Raw genomic sequence first — 20,821 nt, 5'->3', positions numbered from 1 at the left:
CAAACCGGCTTGATTTGTTTAAGAAACTTGGGGAAAAGGTGAGGAGCAACTGAGCAGGAAATGACCTGAAAAATCTGCAAGAGATTAAGGAAGGAAGGAAGGAAGGAAGGAAGGAAGGAAGGAAGGAAGGAAGGAAGGAAGGAAGGAAGGAAGGAAGGAAGGAAGTGGTGTCTCTGCCTCTCTTTGTAAGATAAGATAAGAGATAAGATAAGATATTCCTTTATTAGTCCCACGGTGGGTAAATTTCATGCATTACAGCAGCAAAGTGGAGAGCAAAATCTGAAGCATAATTTAGATTATAAACAGTTTAAACAGATAATAAATAGCAAAAAGCAATATAAACATTATAAACAAGGAATATAGAAAAAAATAGAAATATGAACAATTTAAACAACAGAAGAAAATGACCTAAACAGAACAATTTCTCTCATGGTTGATTTGTTTATCTGACAGTGGAGGGGGGCCGTCCCGCCTCGAAAACGCCGCCGCGCTCGGCCCGCGTGCTCGAGGTGAAGCCCTCTTAATGTGGGCGGAGCTTCCTGAGCGCAGATGGAAGTACAGCTGTCAGCCTCTAAACAGGTTTAAAACAAGGTTTACCCACGTGTGTGTGTGTGTGTGTGTGTGTGTGTGAGACAGTGTTATAGCTGGGGAGATAAAACTTGTCAAAAAGTAATAACTGTCCCTCTGAATGAACTGACCTAATTTAACATCACTAATTAAATGACTAATTAAAAGCTAAAAATGAACAGTGAGTATGAGTTTAATGTGTTTTGATTAAAGACATTATCTTTTGATCTAAATTTGTTTACAGTGGCAATTTTTTTTTTTTTTTTTTTTTAATTAAATGGACCCATTCAGATATTATTTATTGCGTTTTGAGCCGTTCTGAGAGGTTTCGTCCTGTCACAGGGATGAGGAGCTGCACAGCTGATGTCACAAGAAAAAACTACGAATATACATGAATATCTCTGATATTTCACTTTTTTAACTGACCAGTTACAGGAACATTTAGCCAAACAATTAGAAACAGTCAATATTAATCTGGAAGAACTTTTTTTCCAGTTTGTGGTTTTATGGTGATGATGGTGATGATGATGATGATGATGATGATGATGATGATGATGATCGGTCCGACCAGAAACAAAACTTCAACTTGAAATGTCTTTTTTTTTTTTTTGCGCTGCAGGGCCTCTGAGGGGGTTCCCCCCGCCCGCCTCCTGACTTCCTGTTGACTTCCTGAACTGCAGAGAGCGCTTCCTCTCCACTCTGTCCCCTGATTGGAGGCCTCACCTGTCCGTCACAGCAGATTTCACACGGTGAGTGAAGTCAGTCCGTCCTGCCCTCCTCAGGACGCTCTCCTTTTAACGTTCCTCCCTTCAAACGTTCCTCTCTTCAAACGTTCCTCTCTTCAAACGTTCCTCTCTGTGGGAGCCGCTTCCCAGATTCACCAGAGCTCCTGCCGCTCTCTACTCCTTTAAGAAGCTAACTTTACTTTACTTTACTTTACTTTACTTTACTTTGTGGACAGCATCATCACCGCTCTCTGTTATTTATCCCTCCTGTTCTGTTCAAATCTACGAGCATCTTTTATGTTTGGGCTCAGTTTGTTTTATTAATTGTTGGTGTTTATTATGTTGTGTTATTGATAACCGATGCGTTACAAAGTGTGTACAGGACATTGAAAACATCATCATGTGAATTTCATGTTTACCCGGTAGAACCCATTACATTAGGAACACTCATTAAATATGAAGCAAAAAAAAAAAAGGTTAAATTATGTCGTGCTCACCTCCAACACCTTAGTGAGGATATTTTCCCTTAGACTTTTCATGTTTTTGTTTATATTTGCTTTTATAAATATATCTTTTTTTAAATTATTATTACATTCCACAATAACACAGTAAACTAAACTAAACTTAACGATGCATTCAGGTGCTGCTGGGAAAGTCCAGTATCTGAAAAAGTCGCTCATCACTTGACTGTGATGACGTGATGGTGTGTGTGTGTGTGTGTGTGTGTGTGTGTGTGTGTGTGTGTGCTGTCGTGTTATAGTCATTTTTTTCGCACTGTGCCTTTTTTTATATGACTCACATTCGTTTCGCTAAACAGCAGAGGAGACAGACAGGTCCATCATGAAGTCTGTCCAATCAGCAAGCTGCTGCTGAGTCATGTGACATTTGTTCACATGACTCAGCGTCTGATTGGTCCGTTTGAACGTGAACAAACACAAACACGCAGCAGAGTCGACTTTCCCGCTCGGGTTCAGACCGGAGAAAACCGGCCGGCGTCGTGACTGAATGAGGTTTTGTGGACTTGGTGGATGAAGGGATCTGACTGGAGCTGGCCCAGGTCATGTGGTTTCCAGGGTCGCGTCTGATTGGCTGTTGCCGTGAACGAGGCGTTGGCCGCGTTGACCTCCGGAGTGTTTCCTGTTTGCAGCGGCTGAAAGGTTTTGTGTTCGCTCGCTATCGCTGCCTGTCTGCTGCGTTATCTGCTGCTGCTTCCTGCTCAGCCTGCACACACACACACACACACACACACACACACACACACACACACACACACACACACACACGCTCCACTTCATTAGATATTACTGAGCTGTCGTGTCTGGTTCACACACAAGGACAAAGTATTTTATATTAAAATTGAGACAGTCTGTCTCTTGCACACACACACACACACACACACACACACACACACACACACACACACACACACACACACACAGTGTTTTCGGTTCTGTCCAATCAGCCGTATTGACAGGAACATTAGCAGAACAGGCTGAAAGCTTCTTACTCGGCCAGATAAAGAGAACAGAAGTGAAACCAGCATGAAAGAATAAACATCTGTTCCACTTGTTAAGCTGTGTGTGTGTGTGTGTGTGTGTGTGTGTGTGTGTGAGTGTGTGTGTGTGTTGCTCTCTGCTGTACATCCTCAGTTTGTTTTGTGATGAAACGCTCAGATTCATTTTGTTATTGTTCTCTCAGCCTCGCCTGCTTCTGCTGCTGTTAGTGATGTACTACATTTCCCACAATGCCTTTCAGCAGCCACCAGAGAACAGGCAGGGATTAGTTTCAGAGGAGAGAGAGAGAGAGAGAGCTGAGAAAAAGTGAAAAATGAAAAATTATTCGTTGGTGTTTAATTGCATTCTGGTCCGTGGAGGCTGCAGCAGTGCATTCTGGTCCGTGGAGGCTGCAGCGGTGCATTCAGGTCCGTGGAGGCTGCAGCAGTGCATTCAGGCGGCTGCAGAGAAAAGGCGTGGCTCTGTGATGTTTCAGATCCTGAGTTCTCCTGCAGGGTTTTTGTGGTTTCCATGAGTCAGCGTGGCCTGAAAGTGACGACGCAGCGTTTCCAAAACTCTGTAAAGTGGATCAATAGTCCGGTTTCCATCCAAATATATCGAAATTTTTGAACGAATTTTGTCAAAATGCGCAAAAGAAAATGCATTAGTTTCCATTAGTTTTGTTTTGCGATTATTGGGAGGAGAGTGCGCCGTGAGATGATGTCATCAGATAGCGTCTGTGTGTCGACTGAACAACAACAAACACTCAGCTGACACTCAACAGCTGATCAGGGACAGATTCCTGCTAACTTCGTACCGAACCATCCTAAATAAGGAACAAGAGACTAATAATAATAATAACAATAACTAATAATAATAATAACTAATAATAAGACTGTAGCGTAGAAGTGTGACATGGTATCCGGTCCAGTCATCGTTTAGTCACAAAACCTGTTTCCACAGCAAAAAGTCGCATTTTCTTTTATCGATACGCTGAGAAATCCACCCCCTCCAAGCGTAAAAACTTTTTTGCGAATTTTCGGCCGTTTTTCCAAATTTCCAATTGTTTCCATCCAAGTTTGTTTTTTTTTCACAATTTCTGAAAATGCGAATAAAAATAGGTGGATGGAAACCCGGTTAATGTGACAGTGCAGGTGTGATGTCACGTGACGCGGCGCCTCTCACGGTCATGTGACCCTGAATGTGCGTCCATGACTGTACATTTCACAAAATGACACACAGATTTCCTCTGATTGTGGTGGACTGTAAGACACACACACACACACACACACACACACACACACACACACACACACTTGCTGTGTCCACTGGGAGTTCATCACACTGTCTCTGTCCATCGATCTGCAGTTTGACTAGTGTGTGTGAGTGTGTGTGTGTGTGTGTGAGTGTGTGTGTGAGTCGTGATGGCGGTCAGCAGGTTGCAGCTGAACACGGCTCAGAGGTCAGAGGTCACAGAGCTGCTGTGCGTCACCTCAGGTTTCACTGACAGAGAGCGAGTGCGCTGATGAAACAGATTCTTTTTCCTTTTTAAAAAAAAAACGATGTGTGAGAGAAAAGACGAGTGAAAAGACGAGTGTTTGTGGTTGTGAGCTGATGAGCGAGCCGCCCCGACGCCGCGGACGACAAACTGACAGACATGAAAATGAAACGAGTCCTTTTCCTCCAAACGAGAGGATTTAATTATTCGTAACGTGGTCTGATATCGCTGAGGAATCTTTTCTATGCTCGTGAGATAAAGACGATTTGCAGCTCTGAACTTTATGAGGAATCACTGATAAATTAATTTATGAGAAAATTCATTTCTATAATTCTTTGTATAATTGTTTGTCTTATGTAAACAATTCTCCTCTTGCATTTTCTGCTGTTGCCTTGTCTCAATAAGTTATTATCTCATTATGTCTCATTACGTTTTCAAAGTTTATTTTCATATCTTTATTGTGTATTTTGTGTTTGTGGCAGTAAAACACTTTAAATGTGTATATGGTTATTATAGCTGTGAATAACAGTGTGAGCCGTGTGTTTTGTCGGTGGAGGGCAGAGGCTCGGTGTGTCTGCTGGCCTGCAGCAGTTTATTGATCCCCGATCGATGCTGGAGCTCGAGCAGCGGAGGAGACGCCGGTGAAACAATCGATGAGTCTTTACTGGCTTTTGAATGATTTTTCATCCTGTAGCTACATCGCTGATCATCAACCTGCGGCCCGCGGCCCACGGAGGCCCACGGCCCGCGGCCCACGGCGGCCTGCAGAATATTAACGAAAATACGAAGGGGAAAAATTTGCCTCAGTACTTCAGGTTTTTTTTCTTCCTGTAGGGTCATTCCATGTCATTTCATCCAGAAAGCGATGCGTATATCTGACCGAGCATTAATGCTTTGAACATCAACTCAGCCTGTTTGTTTCCTCACGACACAAAGAAAAAAACACACGAGATCTGCTTTGAGATCCAAACAGTCCATGTCTGGATCTCAAAGCTCTGAAAAAATCAAGAAGCTGGGGCAAAAACAAAGTTGTTTTCTGAAGGCCCAAACATGGTCAACCATGAAACGCACGTAATTTATTTATTTTTTTTTTTCATTTTTGAGGGGCCGGCATGCCTAGCAGTTATGATGTATGACAGATGTTTTTGTATATTCTGAGAGAGCAGGTGGAGGTGTGTTATCGTACCAAATTTCAGTTTCCTATGTGGTGTAGTTCCTGAGATATTGACACCTGAAAATGGAGGAAAAATAAGGACGCGCGAAAATTGCACCAAAATCGACACATACCTCCTCACTAAATTGGCTGCATCTCAAAAAGGATTCATCCGAGCAAACTAACATTTTACAGTGTGCCTGTTGGATACATGAGGAACAACTGGGGAACTTTTCAGAATTTTTTGAGACCCAAGTGCGTGGGACGTCCTGAAAATTTGGTGAAATGACCTGGAATGACGCTCTACTGAAGCAACAGCAAGAACAGCTGAGATGGAAATCGTTTCATTAGGAAGATCTACGGATCTGTGCGTCTGATTGGCTGCTCGTCACGGAGCCGCTGAAGCTGAAGCTGCAATCAGACAGGGAACGTTCTCCTGGTGTTCCCCAAACCCAGGCAGGGAACGTTCTCCTGGCGTTCCCCAAACCCAGGCAGGGAACGTTCTCCCGACGTTCCCCAAACCCAGACAGGGAACGTTCTCCTGGAGGCAGGGAACGTTCTCCTGGTGTTCCCCAAACCCAGACAGGGAACGTTCTCCTGGAGGCAGGGAACGTTCTCCTGGCGTTCCCCAAACCCAAACAGGGAATGTTCTCCTGGCGTTCCCCAAACCCAGACAGGGAACGTTCTCCTGGAACTCAGTGAGCTCTTTAGAACCAGACGCTCTGATGTTGGTGAAGGCAGACTGCAGGGCTGCTGCTGGAGGTCACACACCTGAAACATCATCAACAGGTGATGCTCCAACATGGCCGCCAGGTGAGGAGGAGTGACATCACCTGACACTTTTCATGTTTTACAAACCAGAAAACAGACAGTCCTCCATTTATCTGCTCAACACACACACACACACACGCACACACACACACACACACACACACACACACAGTGTATTGATTGTTTTGCTAAGCTGGCTGCTGTCCAAAAGCAGGGAGGTGGGATTGTGGTTGCCGCGGTAACCTAGCAATGGGATGTCTATTAGTTCAGAAAGTGACCTTTACTCGCAAACACACACACACACGCACGCACACACACACACACATACACACACGCACGCACGCACGCACGCACGCACACACACACACAGAGTTACAGTGAGGTGGATGGAGAGAATGAGGAAACGACAAAGAAAGAGAGAAAGAAGTTTGGAAAAGGAGTTGGTCAGTGAAGTGAACGAGGGATGAGCGACAGACAGGAGAAGGAGAGATGAAGGCTGCCTCCGGCCCTGCTCTTCATCTCCCTCCCTCTCTCTCTCTCTCCCTCTCTCTGATCCCTCCATCCCTCTGATCATCCCTCGCTCGGCTGTCATCCCTCTTCTCTTCTTCCTCCTTTCTTTCCCCTTCCTCTTTTCTCCACTTTCATCCACTTTGCAAACTCAACGTCTCCCTCTCTCTCCATCATCCCTTCTTTCTGTCCTTCTTCCTCCTTCTCTTCTTTCTTTAGTTGCATCTACTTTCTCTCCCTCCTTTGCTCTCACACACTTTCCCAGCCCTCTCTCTCTTTTTCCTCCCTCTTTTCTGCTCTGTTCTTTCTCCTGAATCCTCGCTCTCTCTCTCTCTCTGATCCCTCCATCCCTCTCTGATCATCCCTCTTCTCTTCCTCCACCTTTCATTCTCCCTTTTCCACTTCCATTCAAAGTCTCTCTGTCATCACTTCTTTTTCAGTCTTTCTCCCTCGTTTTCTTTTTTATTTAATTTACTTTCTCTCTCTCCCTCCCTCCCTCTCTCTCTCTCTCTCTCTCTCTCTCTCTCTCTCTCTCTCTGTGTGTGTCTTTGAGCGTCTTGTTGAAAACGAGTGACTCATCCTCTTTGATCTGCCGGGCGACAGAAAGAAAGCAGCGTTCCTCTTCTCTCTCTCTCTCTCTCTCTCTCTCTCCGCTCCGGCTTTCTTTTCTTTTCCTTTTCTTCTTCTTCTTCTTTCTTTCTTTTTTTGAAGTTTTGTGGCGCCTGTCATTCATTCCCGTTTCTGCCCTAATTCGCCTCTCGTTCGCCCTCGTTCACACTCGTTCCCTCTCATCGGCTCCCACTCGTTCTCCTTCACTCTCTTCACTCTTTTCTCCCATTTTCTCTTTATTCTTCTTCTTCTATTTACTTTCATTTAATCTCATTCTCTCTCTCGTTCACTCTTTGTTTCTTGTCATCCTTTCTCATTCGGCCTCATTGACTTTTATTTATTATGCTTTCCTTTCATTCCCTCCTCATTTGCCCTCATTGCCTCTTATTCACTCTCGTTCACTCTCATTTATTCTCACTCGCCCTCGTTCACTCTCATTCACTCTTTCACTCTCGTTCACTCTCATTCACTCTCTTTCACTCTCGTTCACTCTCATTTATTCTCACTCGCCCTCGTTCACTCTCATTCACTCTCTTTCACTCTCGTTCACTCTCATTTATTCTCACTCGCCCTCGTTCACTCTCTTTCACTCTCGTTCACTCTCGTTCACTGTCATTTATTCTCACTCGCCCTCGTTCACTCTCATTCACTCTCTTTCACTCTCGTTCACTCTCATTTATTCTCACTCGCCCTCGTTCACTCTCTTTCACTCTCGTTCACTCTCATTCACTGTCATTTATTCTCACTCGCCCTCGTTCACTCTCATTCACTCTCTTTCACTCTCGTTCACTCTCATTCACTCTTTCACTCTCGTTCACTCTCATTCACTCTCTTTCACTCTCGTTCACTCTCATTTATTCTCACTCGCCCTCGTTCACTCTCATTCACTCTCTTTCACTCTTGTTCACTCTCATTTATTCTCACTCGCCCTCGTTCACTCTCATTCACTCTCATTCACTCTCTTTCACTCTCATTCACTCTCATTCACTCTCTTTCACTCTCGTTCACTCTCATTTATTCTCACTCGCCCTCGTTCACTCTCATTCACTCTCTTTCACTCTCGTTCACTCTCATTCACTCTCTTTCACTCTCGTTCACTCTCATTTATTCTCACTCGCCCTCGTTCACTCTCATTCACTCTCTTTCACTCTCATTCACTCTCATTTATTCTCACTCGCCCTCGTTCACTCTCATTCACTCTCATTTATTCTCACTCGCCCTCGTTCACTCTCATTCACTCTCATTCACTCTCTTTCACTCTCGTTCACTCTCATTCACTCTCATTTATTCTCACTCGCCCTCGTTCACTCTCATTCACTCTCATTCACTCTCTTTCACTCTCGTTCACTCTCATTCACTCTCATTTATTCTCACTCGCCCTCGTTCACTCTCATTCACTCTCTTTCATTCTTGTTCACTCTTGTTCACTCTCATTCACTCTCATTCACTCTCATTCACTCTTTCACTCTCGTTCACTCTCATTCACTCTCATTTATTCTCACTCGCCCTCGTTCACTCTCGTTCACTCTCATTCACTCTCATTCACTCTCATTCACTCTCATTCACTCTTTCACTCTCGTTCACTCTCATTCACTCACGTTCACTCGTTCACGTCCATCAGTCGTCCTTCCCTCTTGTTTGCTGCCCTCTTTCACTCGCCGTCTCTCCATCAACGTTTTTTAATTCTCATTTTGAAGTGTCGCATTAGAAAATGTTGATTTTAAAAAAAATTGCATAAAAGGTTTTTACCCTCACTTGAGGTGGGTTTTGCCTTTTTCAAAAAATAAATAAATAAAAATAAAAATAAAAATGTCATTAATTTTGTAGGAAAGTGGAAATAGGAATGGATGCTAGGTTAATTACTGCTACATAAACTTATTTTTTTGTTATTTAAAAGTCTGTAGTTGGTATTCCCTGAGCCACATGTTCTCATGTTCTCAATTTTGGAAGAATTTATTTTTATTGCACATTCAGGATAATTTGCATTGATTCACATTTTCTTGATTCGGATTTTTGAAAACACGGCAAACATTTTGGATGCAAACCAGAAGCTGCTGCCTGCCTCCCTCTCTCTCCTCCCTCTCTCTCCTCCCTCGTTCAGCCTCCGCTCGGCCCCTTCCAGCCCTCCTCCTCTTCTTCTTCTTCTTCTTCTTCTTCTTCTTCTTCTTCTTCTTCTTCTTCTTCTTCTCCTCTCTCTCTCTCTCGTTCGCCGTCATTATCTCCAAATCATTTTCATTCAGCCTCGTTCGCTCTCCTGTTTGCTCCCATTTGTTTTCATTTGCGTTTCATTTGATCCGGTTCAAATCCGCTCTCTCTCTCGCTTGCCCCCATTTGGTTTCTTTTGCTTTCATTTGCTCTCATTTGCTCGCCATTCACTCCCCCTTTCACTCCCATTATCCCCATTCACTCCCATTCACTCCCATTATCCCCATTCACTCCCATTCACTCCCATTCATTCCCTTTTGCTGCCATTTGCTCTCATTTTTTTATTCGCTCTCATTTTCTCTAATTGGTTGTAGTTTGTTTTTACTCGCTCTCTTTTACTCACATTCGTTTTTACACAGAAGACACACACAACTCGCACATAATCCGACCTAAACCCCCTTCACCGCACCGCCACCAACCACACACACACACACACACACACACACACACACACATTCCCACACACACCTCACAGTTGAGCACGCACTCTCTCTAAACTGTTTCTGCATGGCGACGTTTTGTTCGACTGGGGAAATTCAACGCATCACAGCCAGGAAGGCCACAAGATACATGATCACACACACACACACACACACACACACACACACACACAGAGGGAGAAATGTGACAGCAGAGGCAGGGAAGCGTGCCAGTGAAATCCTTGATAACAGAGCTGCTTTATCTTCTCTCCCCTGAAACGCGACAGTCCCCCAAGGCATGATGGGTAAGAGAGACGGAGGGATGGAGGAGAGACGACAGAGGATGGCAGGGAGATAAAAAAAAAAAAAAAAAAACAGCGAGCCGACAGAGCGGAGAGATAGAGAGCCATTAACACTGATGACTATCCGGAGCTGCTGGATATTAGATACCTTCAGTTTTTAGAAGAGATCCGTCACTCAGTGCGCCGCTCGCTCTGGATTATTGTGAGCTGTCATTTCTAAAATCTGTGCGTCACGACTCACATGGAAACAGAGAAGATGGGATGATGGGAAGCCCAGGAGAGAGGAGAGGACAGGAGGGAAGGGAACGAGGGAGGAAGGACAGGAAAATTAAGAGATATAAAGATCGTCGTCATCGTCAAACGGTTAGAAACTCATGAAGAGGTCGCCTTCATTTTCAGGGATTAACACGGACAACAAGGTCAAACATGCTCTCAGCAGAGATCAGTGATGATAATCTGGGACCAGTGCCAAAATAATCTCCATGTCAACAAATAATTCAGTCTCATTTTCACCGTTGAAATCTTGTCTTTTTTCAAACGAGGTCAAAATCCACCGGTGCGATGAGATAATCCCACTTGTTTCCAGCGCTGATCAACTTGTTGCCAGACTTTTCTTGAGCCAAGTGTCATTTTCTTAATCCTGGTGCGGCTGATCTGCCTCAATCTGCCTCGTTTCAACACATTTACACTGGTTCATGAAATAAGTCAAACTGCACTGGAAACAAGCGGGATTATCTCATCCTGCTGGTGGATTATTATATTTTATTTTTTTTTTTACCTTGTTTAGAGGGAAAACAAAATCCGAACACTAGAGATGATGCTGAAGGACTTAAAATGGATTTTTTTTTTTTTTTTTTTTGTGAAAGTTTGACATCCAGCTGAAACGGCAGAGGGCGGAGGGGACACCCCTGCCTTCTTCCTCAGAATGGAAATGAATGCAGGAGAATTGTGTAAACAAGTGGGATTATCTTCTCCCACAGGCAGATTTTTTTTTTGTTTTGTTTTGAAATAGGAAAAGATTTGAACTCCCTCTGAGGATGAGACTAAATTTGGTCAAACTTTATTTTGAAATTCTAGCTGAGATCCCGAGGTTTCAACATGCACGAGACTCTGAGCTGCTGGGTGGAAACGTCTGTTTTTTTTTTTTTTTTCTCACTTCACGGGGAGTTTACAGGCGTTTGTGGGGTTAAAGAAGTAAAACATCAGAAAAACAAGTAGATCTCGTGTGTTTTCTTTTTTTTTGTCGTGAGGAAACAAACAGGCTGAGTTGATGTCGAGTGTCGTCGTAACGCATGAAATTAATGTCACACAGACAAAAAGAAAAAAAAAAAACATGTGGCCTATTTCTGCCACGCCGATATCTGCATTTTACAATATCATCGAGTGTATTGTCTCAATGCTGCTGCAGAGAGAGAGAGAGAGAGAGAGAGAGAGAGAGAGAGAGAGAGAGAGAGAGAGAGGGAGAGAGAGAGAGAGGGAGAGAGAGATGGGAGACAAAGGGAGCAAAGAAGCGAGGAAGAGGAGAAATGTGGAGGGAGTGATAAGGATGAGAAGAATGCATGTCTAACCCCTTACCCTCCCTCTCCCTCCCTCTCTCTCTCTCTCTATCTCTCTCTCTCACCCCTCCTTCTTTCTCTCCTTTTTCCTTTTTTCATTGTCCGACTCCCATTTTCATTTTGTAGGTGGTCTCTCAACTCAACTCCCTCCTCGCTCCGCTCTCTCTTTCTCTGATAGAGGCTTTTTTAGAATTTGTCCTTCAGCCTGACACACACACACACACACACACACACACACACACACACACACACACACACACACACACACACACACAGGGAGAGAGAGGCTGGTGGATTGCCTGTCAGGATGAAAACTGATTCCACTTGCTCTGTCTGGCACTCGGGGCGACGATTCAAGGCCAACACACACACACACACACACACACACACACTCACACACACACACACACACACACACACACACACACACACACACACACAGAATCTTTGGCTTGCTTCGACACAGATACACACATCGATGCTTATTGCTCACACAGACACTCATAATCAAGGACTTATACTGTAGACACACACACACACACACACACACACACACACACACACACACACACACACACTCAGTCGCACACAGGTCATGCAAATGCTACCATTTAGCTCACACTGTCATGCACACAGCAGGGTGTGTGTGTGTGAGCTGGTTCTGTGTGTGTCGTGTGTGTGTGTGTGTGTGTGTGTGTGTGTGTGTGTGTGTGTGTGTGTTTTCTGTGTCTGAAGGAAATGATGAACTCATTTTTTAACAGTCATCAATCTGCTTGTGTTTATCATTAAAACCATGTAGCTTTCATTCCAGCTGCTGCCTGTGTTTAGCTCGCTGTGTGTGTGTGTGTGTGTGTGTGTGTGTGTGTGTGTGTGTGTGTGTGTGTGTGTGTGGCTACATGCTTTGTTTTGGTCTTTCTGACCCGCTACGTTCTCGCCTTGGTGTCTGATGAGCTCGTGAGGAGACAGGAAGGCCTGGCTTTCTGCCCGGCAACAGGCACAGCCAATCAGAATTTAGCCCGAGCCGAATGAGATGTAATGATATGTGACCGGGGGGGGGGGGGGGGGGGGGGGGGGGGGCATGAAGAAGGAGGGGGGGGGTTTCCTCACATTCTCTGAATCAGCCCCTTTAAATTGAGATGCAGCTCAGGTCTGTGTGTTTAGTTCTTACAGTCATAAATCTGTCATAAACACTGTGTTTTGGTCAGGCACGTGTTTATTTTATTTTAAGATAAGATAAGATATTCCTTTATTAGTCCCACGGTGGGGAAATTTCACTTTTATTTATGGTGTATGAGGGTTATAATGAAACCACTCCCATGTGGTCAAAACAGGGTCAGACATCCTTCCAAACCCCACATTACATCACCAAGACCCTGAGGAACAGCACAGAAACATCCAGGCTGTGATTCGCTGTCAAAAACTTCACATTTGGAGATTCTCTGTAAGAATTGTGTTTTTTTGGTGGTTGGATGTTGAGCGTTGTGTTGTGGAAACGTGTCAGAAACTGGCCCTTCCTGTCAGTCTGTGTGGAGAAGCAGAGCTCCTCTGAACGGCCTCGCTCTCTAGTTTGTGTGTGTAAAGTCTGATGAGGCTGTGATTCTCCTAGAGGTCACTAGAGGTCATTTTCTCCAGCGACGTCCAGTGTGACAAAAGTCTCTGCCTGCAGTGAAATGGCTGCTATGGGGGCCAACATCATCACACAGGAATCAAATGTGGCTCATTGAATCCACAAGAGTCTCAGCTTTCCAGTCAAAGCAACTGATGCAGCTCCAAGACTGTTTAGGCCCCAGTCTGCACACACACACCATTTTACAACAGGCCACAAGAACACATGTGGACTGCAGGCTTTGGGGCCCAAACTGCATGGGATTAGCAGAAGGTGGGCGCGTCTGCAGAGGGGAGAGAACCCATTTTCATTCACACAGCTGGAGGTCAGAGGTCAAGGGACCCCGCTGGAAACAGACATGACAGTTTAACCCTCGACAAAATGCCAGTATCTTCACTCGAGCTTTAAAACTGAACCGCCAGCAGGCCGTCGAAACGTTTAGGCGTTAATTCAAAGATTATTGCTTCCTCCAGCTTCTCAATGTGAAGAGCGATTCCCCTCCTACCTCCTACCTCCTCTCCTGTCTCCTCTCCTGCCTCCTCCCTCCTCCCTGAAGCCGTAAATAACAAAGGGAGCAGGATTTGCCGCTGCGCCGCTGACCTCAACCTTATCACCAATTATCAGCCCTCATAATAAACACCTCCACCGCAGCGTGCAGTGACCTTAACCGGCAGCAATCTCATTAAAACCTCAAAGTCATCGTGATGCTCGCCCAATAACAGTTGGCGAGGTAATCCGCCGTCCGTCCGCCCGCCCGCCACGCCAACGCCGTCACTGATTTGTGGTGGAAAACATCTGGCGTGCAGCACAAAGCCACGGCGAGCCGCTTCCATCAATTATCTAAATTAGTGCTGCTGCCATCGCTCAGATGGAGGAGGCAGTTTACAGTGCGTTCACACACACACACACACACACACACACACAGGAGACACGCGGATGATAGAGTCATGTGCTGTCAAAGTGACAGGTCTCAGCTGTTACACCATCTTTGGGAACCGCAGGGTCGGACTGATTGAGCTCCTGCAGAGCCAACATGGACGCCGAGAGGCTCTCAGTTTCTTCACAGGGAAGCAGCAGTGGGATGAAGCCGCTGTGCTGCTCAGTCCGAGCCAATCGAAATGTGGCGTCTCCCCTCGCGGTGCGGCTCGTCGGCTCAGGTGTGAGAGCAGCAGGTGAGCCTGAACGCACCGCGACCCGACCAGAGCCGCAGGAGGAGGCGGGAGGTTTGGCCCAGAGCAGCTCCCGTAGGAGAGAAGCAGGAAGCTGTTAGAGTCAACACAGAGCTGAACACATTGCCTTGTGGGTAATTAGCCCAAACGAGCCCTGCAGTAATGAAGAAGGGCCGAAGCTGCTGATGGAGCTCCATGCTGGAGAGCGGAGCGACCACATGTGATGAGACGATAAAGAGAGAGAGGAAAAAGAAAAAGTAATGTCCTCTTTCCTCTCTGCGTGGCTTCTGGTGACACTTTGGTTCGTTTGAGTTGTTTTGCCGCGTGAAACCAAACTGAGCCAAAGGAAGAAAAGCAAGAATAAACTAACAGCCCTAAAGAAACGAGATGCTGCATCTCAAGGGGTTATCCCACGGTAAATAAAGAATTTATCAAAGCTGAAGCTGCTGACCGCCGATGGTTTCAGCATCAGCTTTAAATCCTCAGCTGGTGCTGCTGCACCTGCTCATGTTATGGAGTATACTGCTACTACTACTACTACTACCAGTACTGCTGCTACTACTACCAGTACTGCTACTACTACCACCAGTACTGCTGCTACTACCAGTACTGCTGCTACTACCAGTACTGCTGCTGCTACTACCACTACTGCTGCTACTACTACCAGTACTGCTGCTACTACTACCAGTACTGCTGCTACTACTACCAGTACTGCTGCTACTACCACCACTACTGCTGCTACTACTACCACCAGTACTGCTGCTGCTACTACCAGTACTGCTGCTACTACCAGTACTGCTGCTGCTACTACCACTACTGCTGCTACTACTACCAGTACTGCTGCTACTACTACCACTACTGCTGCTACTACTACCAGTACTGCTGCTACTACCAGTACTGCTGCTGCTACTACCAGTACTGCTACTACTACTACCAGTACTGCTGCTACTACTACTACCAGTACTGCTGCTACTACTACCAGTACTGCTGATACTACTACCAGTACTGCTACTACTACTACCAGTACTGCTGCTACTACCACCAGTACTGCTGCTGCTACTACCAGTACTGCTACTACTACTACCAGTACTGCTGCTACTACTACCAGTACTGCTACTACTACTACTACTACTACTACTACTGCTACTGCCACTACTACTGCTGCTACTACTACTACTACTACTATTACTATTACTGCTACTACTGCTGCTAGTACTACTACTACTGCTACTGCCACTACTACTGCTGCTACTACTACTATTACTATTACTGCTACTACTGCTGCTAGTACTACTGCTACTGCTACTGCCACTACTACTGCTGCTACTACTACTAATACTACTGCTACTACTATTACTACTACTACTACTGCTACTACCACTACCACTACTGCTGCTGCTACTGCTACTACTGCTACTGCCACTACTACTACTACTACTACTACTACTACTACTACTACTATTACTATTACTATTGCTACTGCTGCTGCTACTTCTAAGCTGTAACAGTACAGCTGCTATTAGTATTACTACTGCTAGTACTACTCATTAAATCTAATAATAAAGCAGTTATGTGTGTGTGTTTGGAATATGATCGAAATCTAACATCGGCTTCACTTCACTTCAAGATCTCCCTGTTTTTTTATTCTTACATATATATTTATTTTTTTAATGAATGTGTAATCGATCAGAGCTGCACGAGGCCGAGCGGACCGTACCTGACGTGTGTGTGTGTGTGTGTGTGTGTGTGTGTGTGTGTGTGTGTGTCCTGTTTGCCTGCCTGGGTTTGGGATTAGTCTGTTAGATGACTGACAGCTTCTCCCCGCTGGCAGGAAGACGGTGTTTGTCTGAGCGGCAGAAACACACAAAACAACGAGATGTTTCAATTATCTAAATGAAACCGGGCTGTGAGTGACAGGCCCCGCGCTCTCTCCCTCGCCGTGTTAGGTTTGTAGTCACGTTCAGTTTATCTGCACAGAAAAATCCTGATCACTTTGAGCTTCAGGCTTTAGAGGGTTTTTTTATTGCTTTGCACGTACAAATGATAAAAAGATGAAGGAAAAAAAATAAATAAAAAGGCAGAGTGAAAATGTAAAAAAAAAACCCAGGAGGCTTCAGAAAACTTCCAGCCGACAGATAAAACAGGCCCGGGCTCGGCACACGGAGGCGCAGGTGAATTGGGTGCAACGAGAAAACCAAACGACAGCGAACGCAGCGCGGAACAGGCGGAAAACACGAGCGGCAAAAAATAACCAGCGACGAAGTGAGCCGAGAGCGGTGAATATTCATAGAAACGCGCATAAAGCCGCTCATTAGAGTCAAGAGCGGCGAGAAAAAAGCCGAGGTATTCTTTTTATGATTAAAAGGTTAAAAGCCGTCATTATTGGTTTTAGATTTCTCATTAGAGGAATGAAGTTTGCTCGGCCTCGGTTTGTGCAGCCGTTTGATTCTGTTACATGAAAGCAGGCAGGAGAACCAGAGAACGCACAAGAGATGGATTTCGCTCAGTTTCCTGCCTGAAGCTGAACGTCTGAGTCCCAAAAAGCAGCTGCAGCGTCTCTATTTACATGTTTTACACCAGAGCCTGCTTCAATGCTCGATTCTGATTGGCCGGCAGGTGTTCGGTTCACCTTTAATCTCTGTTATAAAGTCATCTGCTATCTCAGTTATCCACCGGATAATCTGACGACTGGGAAGGAAAACACAGCGGCTGAGTTTTTTAACGCTGTTCCCCGCCCTGTCCGGTGTGTTGTTTGGTAAATGACGATGGAGGAAGCGGGATAATGGACGAGCAGGTGTGTGTTTCACGGTTTTAAGGCGCTTGGCGGAGGTTCTTCGGTTTAAAGGCAGCGTGAGTCGGATTCTCAAAAAGCAGCGGTGTGATGGTGCAGCCCTCAGAGGGAAGTTGGACGGGTTTATTAAATATGTCGCCTTTTGTCCTGTAATAAATGCACTGAAACTGAAACGGTCCTTTATGCAGTCGCCACCAGGTGTCGCTGTCACACCGAGCAGCGGCGTTACGTTCTGGGTGGTCGTTTCATTCCGTCGCCATCCTAGGAAAAGAAAAGTCGGCGGTTAGCTTAGCCAGGGGGGCGCGGGCAACTTTGCATGTTGCGTTTACAGACCACTCCGACAAATCAGACTCGTTCTGCCTTTAAAGCAGTTTAAATACACACACACACACACACACACACACACACATATAATAACCAAATCAGTATTAATGGGCTATTGTAGTGACAATGTAGTAACGGTGCCATTGTTTTCTGTCTTTGTTTTTGGCTCAAAAGAATAATTGGCATATATTTTATAGTTAATATAGTACATATATAAGTATATATGTTTGAGTGGCAGTTACTAAAATGGATAATCACTTAATAATTTAGACCTGTAGGACAATATCCCTGTGTGTATATAGGTAGACTTTTCTTTTTCTGTATTTATTGTTGTAATATTTTGTAGGATTAACACACATATTTAGACATGATGCACATAATTCACTTAATTTTTTTTAAACTACAGTCAATGCACACGCAGTGTTAATGCACAAAATTACACGTAATGCACCAACTTTTTTTTTTTTTTAACAAATTTCTAAGACACATATTGTTATAGTTCTTATTTATTTTTCTGCGTGTTATAATTTCGTTCATCTCTTGAGAATTTGAGCGGCGGCGGCTGACCCGGGTTCCCCTCGGGGATCAATACAGTGTTTACTTCAGATTGTGTGTGTTTTTAAAAAGCAGAGTGAGCAAAACGAAAAGTGGCTGAAGTTATGGTGATGTTACGTAGTGTGAGCCTTAAGTACACCGAGGAGGAGGAGGAGGAGGAAGAGGAGGAGGAGGAGGAGGAGGGAGACAGGAGAAGGGAGACAGGAGGAGTAGATTGATGATGAGGAGGAAACAAGCGAAGCGAGGAGCACGGGGGCCGGAGGGGGACGGAGGCAGGAGGCTGAAAAACAAACTCTAAACAAACAATTTTACTTTGGACACTGAAGCTGGTTTCAGTTTTTCATTTTTGTCAGATAGTTTCATACCAAATACAGTCGTCTGCATGCACGTCTGCATATTATTACATGCTGTGGTCATCACATTCAGGACGCAGAGTATTGGGACTACAGGAGGGCGGGCTTATAAATCCCATGGTGGGGCCCATAATCTCTGGCGGTGCCGCTGTAAATGAGCCAGCAGAAACAAGACGACTGGATTAAATGAGCACAGACTTAGAAAACACACTCTCTGGGTTAAATTAGCCAATAGAAACAAGCGCCCTGAATCCAGTCATCCAACAGACTTCCTTGGTTAAATTAGCCAATAGAAACAGACTTCCTTGGTTAAATTAGCCAATAGAAACAGACTTACTGTGTGAAATGAACCAATAGTCTCTGTTCACTCTCTCTCTCTCTCTCTCTCTCTCTCTCTCTCTCTCTCTCTCTCTCTCTCTCTCTCTCCAAATCAACAGGAGTTACTTTTAGTTTTTTCCCCATCGGCCAGTAAGGCCACCTTTTCTCCAAGGTGAACTGTGTGTGCGTGTGCGTGCGTGCGTGTGTGCGTGTGTGCGTGTGTGCATGTGTGTGTGTGTGTGTGTGTGTGTGTTCATTAGACCGAGCAGTTTGTCTCAGACTTGTCTGACTGAATGAGAGTTGACATTGGGTTGCTTCAGCTCCGAGGAGCAAATTAATGATTTAAGGAATAAGACACACACACACACACACACACACACACACACACACACTCACACACTCACACACACACACACACACACACACACACACACACACACACACACACACACACAGACTTGCTGAAAAGGCAGAGTGGCAGTAGTTGAGGAGCTCTGACTCGTGGTTTTATTTGATCCAACACTGTGACTCTAAAGAAAAGTGAAGCTCAGACTGATGAGCCGGGAGCTGCGGCGCTGTTCACTCTGTTCACCCTGTTCACTCTGTTCACTGTTCACTCTGTTCACTGTTCACTCTGTTCACTCTGTTCACTCTGTTCACTCTGTTTACTGTTCACTCTGTTCACTCTGTTCACTCTGTTCACTGTTCACTCTGTTCACCCTGTTCACTCTGTTCACTCTGTTTACTGTTCACTGTGTTCACTGTGTTCACTGTGTTCACTCTGTTCACTGTTCACTGTGTTCACTCTGTTTACTGTTCACTCTGTTCACTCTGTTTACTGTTCACTCTGTTTACTGTTCACTCTGTTCACTCTGTTCACTGTTCACTCTGTTCACTCTGTTCACTCTGTTTACTGTTCACTCTGTTCACTCTGTTCACTCTGTTCACTGTTCACTCTGTTCACTCTGTTTACTGTTCACTCTGTTCACTGTTCACTCTGTTCACTCTGTTCACTCTGTTTACTCTGTTCACTCTGTTCACTCTGTTCACTGTTCACTCTGTTCACTCTGTTCACTCTGTTCACTCTGTTCACTGTTCACTCTGTTCACTGTTCACTCTGTTCACTCTGTTCACTGTTCACTCTGTTCACTCTGTTCACTCTGTTCACTCTGTTTACTGTTCACTCTGTTCACTGTTCACTGTTCACTCTGTTCACTGTTCACTCTGTTCACTGTTCACTGTTCACTCTGTTCACTCTGTTTACTGTTCACTCTGTTCACTCTGTTCACTCCGTTTACTGTTCACTGTTCACTCTGTTCACTGTTCACTCTGTTCACTCTGTTTACTCTGTTCACTCTGTTCACTGTTCACTCTGTTCACTGTTCACTCTGTTTACTGTTCACTGTTCACTCTGTTCACTGTTCACTCTGTTCACTATTCACTCTGTTCACTCTGTTCACTCTGTTCACTGTTCACTCTGTTCACTCTGTTCACTGTTCACTCTGTTCACTCTGTTCACTCTGTTTACTGTTCACTCTGTTCACTGTTCACTCTGTTCACTCTGTTCACTGTTCACTCTGTTCACTCTGTTTACTGTTCACTCTGTTCACTCTGTTTACTGTTCACTGTTCACTCTGTTCACTGTTCACTCTGTTCACTCTGTTTACTCTGTTCACTCTGTTCACTGTTCACTCTGTTCACTGTTCACTCTGTTTACTGTTCACTGTTCACTCTGTTCACTATTCACTCTGTTCACTCTGTTCACTGTTCACTCTGTTCACTATTCACTCTGTTCACTCTGTTCATTCTGTTCACTGTTCACTCTGTTCACTCTGTTCACTGTTCACTCTGTTCACTCTGTTCACTCTGTTCACTGTTCACTCTGTTCACTCTGTTCACT

The 20,821-nt window shown here is 45.0% G+C and overlaps 1 protein-coding gene across 1 annotated transcript in view; it reads left to right on the top strand.

Annotated features, from left to right (window-relative positions):
• LOC115367767 (semaphorin-6D-like) overlaps window positions 1-20,821 on the top strand; it is a 205,904-nt gene that overhangs the window by 96,801 nt on the left and 88,282 nt on the right. The window contains exon 4 of the mRNA XM_030063679.1: window positions 1,187-1,316. The gene's annotated coding sequence lies outside the window, so the exon portion shown is untranslated. The remainder of the gene's footprint in view (window positions 1-1,186; window positions 1,317-20,821) is intronic.

The sequence above is a fragment of the Myripristis murdjan genome, chromosome 11 (genome assembly GCF_902150065.1).
Source record: "Myripristis murdjan chromosome 11, fMyrMur1.1, whole genome shotgun sequence".
NCBI lineage: Eukaryota > Metazoa > Chordata > Actinopteri > Holocentriformes > Holocentridae > Myripristis > Myripristis murdjan.
The sequence above is the reverse complement of the archived record's forward strand: the minus strand, read 5'-3'. Positions and strand labels throughout refer to the sequence as shown.